Source organism: Apus apus, chromosome 17, assembly GCF_020740795.1.
Source record: "Apus apus isolate bApuApu2 chromosome 17, bApuApu2.pri.cur, whole genome shotgun sequence".
NCBI lineage: Eukaryota > Metazoa > Chordata > Aves > Apodiformes > Apodidae > Apus > Apus apus.
The window spans coordinates 17950-27769 of NC_067298.1; the positions used below are offsets into that span (position 1 = coordinate 17950).

General features: G+C 45.8%; 2 long non-coding RNA genes across 2 annotated transcripts in view; one reads left to right on the forward strand and one right to left on the reverse strand.

Moving 5' to 3' along the window:
- Nucleotides 1-539: 539 nt before the first annotated feature.
- LOC127391887 (uncharacterized) lies at nucleotides 540-2151 on the reverse strand. The gene is made up of 2 exons (XR_007891145.1): nucleotides 1684-2151; nucleotides 540-1164 (listed from the first exon to the last, which is right to left on the reverse strand). It is a non-coding gene; the product is annotated as an uncharacterized LOC127391887 (long non-coding RNA).
- A 7099-nt stretch (nucleotides 2152-9250) lies between these two features.
- Nucleotides 9251-9820, forward strand: part of LOC127391888 (uncharacterized) — a 38837-nt gene continuing 38267 nt past the window's right edge. Inside the window, exon 1 of the long non-coding RNA XR_007891146.1 lies at nucleotides 9251-9389. This is a non-coding gene — a long non-coding RNA (uncharacterized LOC127391888). The remainder of the gene's footprint in view (nucleotides 9390-9820) is intronic.

The window sequence follows — 9820 nt, forward strand, 5'->3', positions numbered from 1 at the left end:
CACCCCGTGATTTCTCCTATCTTGATGAGAAGTGGCTGGTGAACAGGGACCTTTGGCTAGCAGAGGACAGAATAATCAGAAAGTAAAGATCATGGGAGATGATGGGATGAACAGTCCCATGTACGTCCTGCAAACCAGCACATGGTCAGACTGTGAGGCTCTGAAAGGCACAAGTATAGTATGGGCAGGGTCCCTCTGCAGAGGCACCAGCTTGAGCTACAATAAACTGACTCTGTGACAGGGCTGAGGGTCCAAACTTTTCTTTATGGTCAGAGGCCAAGCCCAGCTCCAGCCACAGCCAGACTCCTCCCTGAGACAGACTTCAGAAAGCAAGGGGACCGAGTCCAAACATCTCAGCTCAGCAGGAGGGTCATCTGGACTCTAACACTCCAGCAAAATATCATGGAAAAAAACCCGCAACATCCAGCTGCCTCTCTTTTTAATCATTTAGAACACATATATAACTACCTACGTACACCTCATAAATTGTACGCTACAGCTATTTGGCAGTTACAGTTCAAACAGCAGAAGTCAGTAAATTACACCATTTAAACTTTTATTTTCGAGTTTCGTTTATAACAGAAAAAACAGAAAGATAAGAGATTCCTTGTATATTTTTGCTTTTGGGGAAAAAAGAAAGAATCCCCAGTGCTACAATACATAAGGTTAGCAAAAACAACTGACCAGTTTGCTAATGCTTTTGGATGCACTGAAGTGTGCAGAAGACGACCTTTTTAACCATGTCTCAACTACAGCCACTGAGAAGTTGATGATGAGTGACATCATCAACTTTTAGAAGACATGCTATGCTTGCATCTTTGGAAGGAAATTAACTCTTTTTGTTTTCAGGGTGAAAACTCTGATTGCTGATGATTAATAGTACCAAGCACCTCATGTCCAAAGATGTGCACTGATGGAAAGTTCCTAAAATGCAACTTCTTTGAAAGAAAAGGACTCCCGCTCTGGAAAATCCTTCCAGCCATATTCAAAAGCACATACCGTAGGTTAAAAAAAAAGGACACTATTGAAGCAATACATCACTAAAAACATCAGGAGTTGCTGTCATTGGTCGCAAGGCTGCTAATGCTCCTTGGGAAAGCTTGGAAAACACACAAGTGATGCCATTTTCTCCTTTTGTTCACGTCTCTTCTTTGATCTTCATCACTTTAAATACAGATGCCAGTATCTCAGTAAGGTTTTCAAGCACTACTGCAAACTAAAAACTTACTAACTGAAAAAGAATACAGCCTTTGTTATGAAAATCAAATCAAGTCACTTCCCACCCAAACCATCCTATGATAGGAGGAGATGCCAGCTGACGATGCCCCCCACTCAGGAGCCCCAGGCAGCTCCACTTTGACAGCCCTCCCCCTGCACCGCGCGCCACTCCCCCCTCCGCTTCTTGCAGCCACAGCGCTCGGCGGGGGGGAAGCGCTCGGCAGAAGGGGCAAAGCGCGGTGAGGGTACAGCACCCAGCGGGGGGGGCAGCACTCGGCGCAGGACCGTCCCCCCCCCGTCCCCCGCTCACCGCCCCCTTCCCTCGCCACTTTTCCCCTGCCCTCCGCCGTTCCCACACCCACTGCCCTTTACCAGCTCTACCCCACCTCGCGGCTTCTCCCCTGAGCTAGAAATCGGCGGCAGCAGAACCCGGCCCGGCCCCGCGCTCCCTCACCGACTGCTCACCCGTCCCACGGACCCTCGGCCGCGACTTCCGCCTCGCACCGTGTGGCCGCACCGGCTCCGCCCTGTGCGGGACCACGGGACCCGCCCAGCCCGCTCTTCACCAATCAGCGGGCAGCAGAGCACGGCCCTGGCCACGCCCACAAAGGGCAGCCAAGCCGCAAAACCACACCCACCAATGCCCAGCCCAGGCAGCGCCTCATTGCGCATGCGCCGAACTCCAGCTGCCAGCACCCAACACAAACATCACTTGCTTTGCCTTCTCCTCACACACGCCACGGACATTTAAAGTCACCTGTTTACACACACACACCTATCCGTATAGATTTTGAGGGAATAACAAATGCCTGCAGCAGCCCCCAGCCTCTGTCCCCCAGAGACAGTGTTTCACCTCACGATTAAAAGGGGTGCAGATGTTTACGAAGATATCATAACAATACTGCTCCTGTAAAAACCCTGGACTTTTCCTTCTGCGCGACTTCAACTTGCACAGCTGAGAACTGACACCACTGCCTATCTCCAGAACTCAGGTAAAATTTAACCGTCTAGGCTTAAGTACAATGGGTTAAGGATCTAGGGCTAAATTTCTAGAGTTGAGGGTCTGGGGTTTAGGGTCCTGAGTATGGGGTTAATGGTCTGGTGCTTATTGTCTAGGGTTAACCGCCTAGCGTTGAACATCTAAGTTTAAGGGTCTAGTATTAATAGGTAAATCATCTAGAGTAAAAGGGCTAGGGTGAAGGCTCTAGGGTTTAGGGTCTAGGATAAAGTGTCTAGGGTCTAGCGTCTAGGGTTAAGAGTCTATGTTAAGCCTCAAGCTTTAAGTGTCAAGCATCAAACAATGCAGGTTTGAGTCTGGACTAGCATTAAGATACTTCAGGCTTTTAAAGCTAGACCTTGGATCTAGCTACAGCTGTTAGGGATAATAAAAAATGTTTCTATAAATTCATTCTCCATTCTTTATTGGATGCAGAGGTCATCACAATGAAAGAGGAAGTGATCAGAGACCTACGACACCACTTAGACACACACAAGTCCATGGGCCCGGATGGGTTACATCCAAGGGTGCTGAAAGAGTTGGCAAACATGATTGCCAAGCCACTTTCCATTATTTACCTGAAGTCCTGGCTAACCAGGGAGGTCCCAATGGACTGGAGGGTAGCAAATGTAACACCCACCTATAAGAAAGGCAGAAAGGAGGATCTGGGAAACTACAGATCTGTCAGTCTGACCTCAATACCAGGGAAGGTCATGGAGCAGATCATCTTAAGTGTCATTAGAAGACATATAGTGGACAACCAGGGGATCAGGCCCTGTCAGCATGGGTTTATGAAAGGCAGGTCCTGACTTACAAACCTGATCACCTTCTATGTCCTGATGACCCAACTATTGGATGAGGGAAAGGCTGTGGATATTGTCTATCTGGACCTCCAAAAAGCATTTGACACTGTTCCCCATAGAACTCTCAGAAAAAAACTGGCTCCTCATGGCCTGGATGAGCAAACGAGCTGTTGGACCAAGCACTGGCTAGAAGGCTGGGCCCAGAGAGTGGTGGTCAATGGAGTCCAGTCCAGCTGGGGCCGGTCACAGGTGGTGTTCCTCAGGGCTCAGTGTTGGGAACGTTTCTGTTTAACATCTTTATGGATGATCTTGATAAGGACATAGAGTGTATTATCAGCAAGTTTGCAGATGACACCAAGCTAGGCAGGAGTGTTGATCTGCATGAGGATAGGGAGGCTCTACAGAGAGACTTGGATAGATTGGATCGTTGGGCTAATGTCAGTGGTCTGGGCTTCAACACAAAGTGCCGGGTCCTGCACTTGGACCACAGCAACCCCAGGCAATGCTCCAGGCTTGGTGAAGTGTGGCTGGAAAGTGTCTGGCAGAAAAGGACCTAGGGGTTCTAATTGATAACAGCTGAATATGAGCCAGAAGTGTGCCCAGGTGGCCAAGAAGGCCAATAGCATCCTGGCCTGTATTAGAAATAGTGTGACCAGCAGAAGTAGAGAGGTGATTGTCCCCCTGTGCTCAGCACTGGTGAGGCCACACCTGAAGTGTTGTGTCCAGTTTTGGGCATCTCAATTCAAGAGAGATTTCGAAATGCTGGAGCGAGGACAGAGGAGGGCAATGAAGCTGGTGTAGGGAGAAGAGAATAAATCTTATGAAGAACACTTGAAGAAGCTGGGAATGTTTAGTTTGAGAAAGAGGAGGCCGAGGGGAGACCTCATCACTGTCTACAACTACCTGAAAGGACATTGTAGAGAGGCTGGTGCTGGTCTCTTTTCACAGGTGATTAGCAACAGAACAAGAGGGAATGGTTTCAAGCTGCAACAGGGTAGGTTTAGATTGGACATTTTGAAAAATTTCTTCACAGAGTGGTTAGACACTGGAATATGCTGCCCAGGGAGGGGGTTGAGTCACCATCCTTGGGTGTGTTTAAGAGTCATTTGGATGTGGTGTTGGTAGATATGGTTTAGGGGAGAACTTTGTAGAGATGATGGTGGACTCAGTGATCCCAAGGGTCTTTTCCAATCTGAATAGTTCTATGATTCTATGAAACAAGCAAATAATAGCCCAGAATCTGTACACCAGGTGTGAGCAAAAAATAATCCCCAACACAATTCTCGAGTGCAGATGGGTAGAGGAATTTGTAGAGGAAATTTTCCAGGGCACCAGTGGCAAAGTCAGTGCTCAAGACTACCAAGCAAAATGGGCTATCATTTTTGTGCTTATTTGGTTAAACCTAGATCCTAAAACATAGAACGTAGAACCTTAACCTTAGAAATTTTACTAGAGAAGATTTACCCTAGAAGCTTAATACTAGTCTCTTAATCCTTGACCCTTAACCCTAGACCCTTATCCCTTCACACAACCCTAGAAGGTTAACCTTAGACTCCAGACAATTTTAGATAGACCCTTAACACCCTAGAGGCTTAACTCTAAAACCTAGACCCTTAACCTATGATCCTAGACCCTTAATCTTGGACACTTACACCCCAAACCTAGGCCCTAGACCCTTAACCCTATTCGCTTAACTCTAGACCCTTAAGCCTACAGCCTAAGCACTGGAGACTAGAACCTAAACCCTAGACGCTTAATTCTAGGCTCTTATACCTAGACCCTTAACCCTCGATGCTTAACACTAGATCCTAGACACTTAACCCTAGATACTAAACCCAAGACCCTCTAGCCTATGATGCTTAACCTTAGACGCTGTACCCTAGACCCTAAACAATTTATGATAGACACTTAAATCTAGACCCTAAACCACTAACCATTCACGCCTAAATCCAGACCCTTAACCCTAGATGCTTAACTCTAAAACCTAGACCCTTAACTCCCCATGACCCTAAACCCATGACCCTTGACACTGAATGCTTAAATCCAGACCCTAGACCCAAGACCATTAACCCTTAATGCTTAACCCTATAATTTCAGCCCTAGACAATTTAGATTGGACCCTTATCCCCAGACCCTTTACCCTTTACTATAGGAAGCTTAAATGTAAAACATAGACATTTAACTTATGACCATTGACCCTGGATGCTTAACCATAGACCCTAGCCCCTTAACCCTGTATGCTTAACTCTGGACCCTTAAGCCTACAGCCTAAACACTGGAGACTAGAACCTAGACCCTTTACCCTAGACGCTTAACTCCAGACTCTTAAACCTAGACCCTTAACTCTCAACACTAGAATGTAGACCCTTAACCTTTGATGCTTAACACTAGACCCTAGGCCCTTAACCCTGAACACTAGGCCCTAGGCCCCTAACCCTAGACACTAGACCCTGACACTTTACCCTAGTCCCTTAACCCTAGATACTAAACTGTAGACCCTAAAGCCTAAACCCTAGACCTTTCAGTCTAGATGTTTTACACTACAAGATTAAGTCTAGACTCTTAATCCTTGACCCTAATCCCTAGACGCTAGACCTTAGACTCTTTACCCTAGACCTTTAACTCTAGACCATTAACCAATGATGCTTAACCCTAGAAGTTTAAACCTAGATCTTAGACAATTTATAACAGACCCTTAAATCATGACCCTAGACCCTTGACCCTTAACTCCAGACCCTAGACCCTGCAGACTATATGCTTAACTATAGACCCTTAAGCCTACATCCAAAACACTAGAGACTATAACCTAGATCATTTACCCTAGAGGCTTAACTCCAGACTCTTAAACTTAGACCCTTAACCCTTGACGCTAGAACGTAGACTCTAGACACTAGATCCTAGGCCCCTAACCCTAGACACTTTACCTAGACTCTTTACCCTAGATACTAAAACCTGGACCCTAGAGCCTTAACCTAGACCCTAGACCTTTACTCTAGACGTTTTACACTAGAAGCTTAAAACTAGACTCTTAATCCTTGGCCCTAATCCCTAGATCCTAGAAATTTTACCCTAGTCCCTGAACCCTAGACCATTAAAGTGTGATGCTTAACCCTAGAAGTTGAACGCTAGACCCTAGACAATTTAGATTAGACCCTTAACCGTAGACACTACATCATTGACACTAGACACTGAACTCCAGACCCGAGGCCCTTGATAGTAGACACTAAACTCCAGACCCTAGACCCTTTACCCTATACGCTTAACTCTGGACCCTTAAGCCTACAGTCTAAACACTAGAGACTAGAACTTAGACACTTTAACCTAGAGGTTTAACTCCAGACTCTTCAACCTAGACCCTTAACCCTTGACACTAAAACGTAGACCCTTAACCCTCAACGCTTAACACTAGAGCCTAGACCCTTAAACCTCGATACTAGACCCTACGCCCCTAACCCTAGATACTATAGCCTAGGCCCATAACCCTATATCCTAGAGCCTTAACCCTAGACCTTTACTCTAGATGTTTTAGACTAGAAGTTTAACCCTAGAGTTTTAATCCTTGGCCCTAATTCCTATTTCCTAGACCCTAGACACTTTAACAGAGTTCCTGAACACTACATCATTAAGCCTTGATGCTTAATCCTAGAAGTTTTTACCTGAGACCCTAGACAATTTATGATAGACCCTTAACTCATGACTCTACACCCTTGACCCTGGACGCTTAACTCCAGACCCTAAACCCTTAAGCCTGTACACTTAACTCTAGACCCTTAAGCCTACAGCCTAAACACTAGAGACTCTAGATCCGCAAATCTAGACCCTTAACCCTTGCCCCTTAACCCTAGACTCCAGACCATTAACTCATTGATCCATAGCCCTATACCCTTAACCGTTGCCTCTTAACCCCAGTCCCTTGACTTTTAACCCTAGATCCTTAACTCTAGACTCTTAGCCTTTTCCCCTTATCCATATTCCCTTTAACCTTGCCTCTTAACCCTGGACACTCTACCCTGGATTCTTAACTATCATCCCTTAACTGTTGCCCCTTAACCCTAGGCTGTTTACCGTAGACCCTTAGCCGTAGACTACTAACCCTAGACGCTTACCCCTTTACCCTTATCCTGAGATGCTTAACCACAGACCTTCGACTTTTTGCCCTTAACGCTAGATTGTTAACCGTAGAGCCTAAACATCAGACACTTCACCCTAGATTCTAAACCCTATACCCCTAGACCCTTAACCCTACATCCTTACTCTGATACCCCTAACCCTAGACCCTTAAACCTATGCGCTTAACCCTAGCCGCTTAACTCTAGACCGTTTACCCTAGACCCTTAATTGTAGACTCCTAACCCTAGACCCTTACCCCTTTACCCTTAGCCTTAGATGATTAACCATAGACCTTTAACTTTTTACCCTTAACCCTAGATTCTTAACCCTAGAAGCTTAACCCTAGACCTTAAACATCAGACGCTTCACATCCTAAACTCCTGACTCTTAACCCTAGACACTTATCTGTGTATATATATATCTCACCTCACCCTGTGAGGCACGCACATTTTTGGAGGAGCTATCCCCTGTGCGTCTGGTGCCATGAAAAGATACCAACTGAACATTGCTTAGACTGTTGGGTGCCCCAGATGGGATACTCTGCTTGGCTGCCGGACCCATTGAGAACAGGACTCCCTCAGGCACCCCTGGGGATTTCCCCAGAGGACTCCTCGCCTCAATCGGATCACTGTGGGGGCAGATAAGGACCACCTGGCAAAAAGGTATTCTTTAATTTTACTCTGTTCTGTTCTGGGACCGGTCATCTGTTCTGGGTGCTACCCATAGGTCATAAGGGAACTTGTGCACGATAGTGTATGCTGGGTAGCTAGCACCCCGGTGTACATCTGGTTTGGGGCCTAGACCCTAGGCCCCTAACCCTAGACACTAGATCCTAGACACTTTACCCTAGACCCTTAAACCTATGGTTAAGGGTCTGGCCTTAACGGCCAAGGGTTATGGTTCTAGGGTTAAGTGTCTGGTGTTAAGGATTTAGGGTAATGGGTCTATGGTTAAGCATCTGGGGTTAAGTGTCTAAGGTCCAGGGTGACAGGTCTACAGTTAAGCATCTAGGGTTAAGGGACTATGGTTAAGTGTCTAGTGTTAAGGATCCAGAGTTAAAAGTCTAGGGTTAAGCGCCTAGCGTTAAATATCTTGGGTTAAGGGTCTAGGGTCTCGGGTTAAGGGACAAGGGCTAACGTTCTAGGGTTATGCATTTAGTCTTAAAGGTCTAGGGTCTACGGATAAGAGGCAAGGGTTAAACATCTCGGGTTGAGGACCTAGGGCTAAGAGTCTAGAGTCTAGGGTTAAGAGGCAAGGGTCTAGGGTTCAGGGTCTAGAGTTAAGGATATAGGGTTAAAGGTCTAGGGACCAGGGTTTAGTGTCTAGAGTCTTGGGTTAAGGGCCAAGGGTTAAGGGTCTAGGCTTAAGGCTTAAAGGTTTAGTGACTAGGGTTAAGGGTACAAGTTCTAGGGTAAAGGGGCAAGGGTTAAGTGTCTAGGGCTTACAGTCTTCAGTTAATTGTCTAGGGTCTAGAGTTAAGGGGAAAGGGAGTACGGTTAACGGTCTAGGGTTAAGAGGCAAGTGTAAAGGGTAGAGGATTAAGAATCTAGCATTAAGGGTCTAGGGTTAAGGGACAAGAGTAAGGGTCAAGGGTTAAGGATCTAGTCACCCCCACAGCAACTTTTCCATAGAAACAGCTGAATTTGACTAAACCATTTTTTAAAATTTCACACTCAGTTACTCAAGAACACCTTGTGATTCCTTTCTAGAACTTCATGTATATCATCAATCTCCTTTTCTTTTGCCTTTCCACCTGCCCTGTTACTAGATGGTGTGTACCAAAAGTTCCTTCTCTATTTAACCAGTCACCATTTAATGTTAAGAACTGGAGTGACTGTCAACTCTAGCAGCTTTCTGGTGTTCTTCCAATGGCAGTGGGGTGTGTATTTGGTTTCTGTGTTTATCCTTGAGGTCTGGTCTGTATTTCACTCATCTTTGTTTCTCCAAGTAACAGTACAGAGGGCAATCAGAAATCTGATTTCTGTTTCTGTGGTTTCTATTGAAGCCTCAAACCCAAATGGGTTGGACCAGAGGTCTGTGTTCTGAGATAAAAAAACAGATTGGTGCATGGTGTCCTTTTTGAAAAAGAATCTTGTTTTCACTTCTGTTCCTTTGCAGTCATGGATGTGCAAGCATTTGAGAGGTTGCTTGGGCCCTGCATGGACATCATGAAGAGGAATATATAACACATTACAAGGAGCAGCTGGTAGCAATATTTGGCTCTAGCATGGACCTGAAGGATTCAGGGAATTAGGCACAGGGTACTTCAATGCATTCTTAGTTCAAGACACAGAAAAGCCTCCTATGTACCAGGAAAACGGACACTACGGAATAGTTACTGCTGCTGTTTTGGGCATTTTAGAAACCACAAACAAGTCTCAGCACAGATGACTTGCTCAGTCCCTACCTCCACTTTGTTGCTGATATTTCATTATTAGACCTAAATTAAAGTTTCTAACCTTGTGTGCACTTGGCTCAGAATGGCACCTGTTCACATGCCTGATATGAAACCCAAAGTGTGTGAGATGTAGAAGCCTCCTTCCTTCCAGTGTTAGTGTTGGGATACACTTTCAGACAAGATTCTGTAGTGGGATGTTGCCTGTTCTGCAGAGGCAACCTGTGGAATACGAGCCTTTTACAGGATTATTACTGTCCTCTGATGCTTTCCTTACACAAAGTCAAGCTTGTTTTT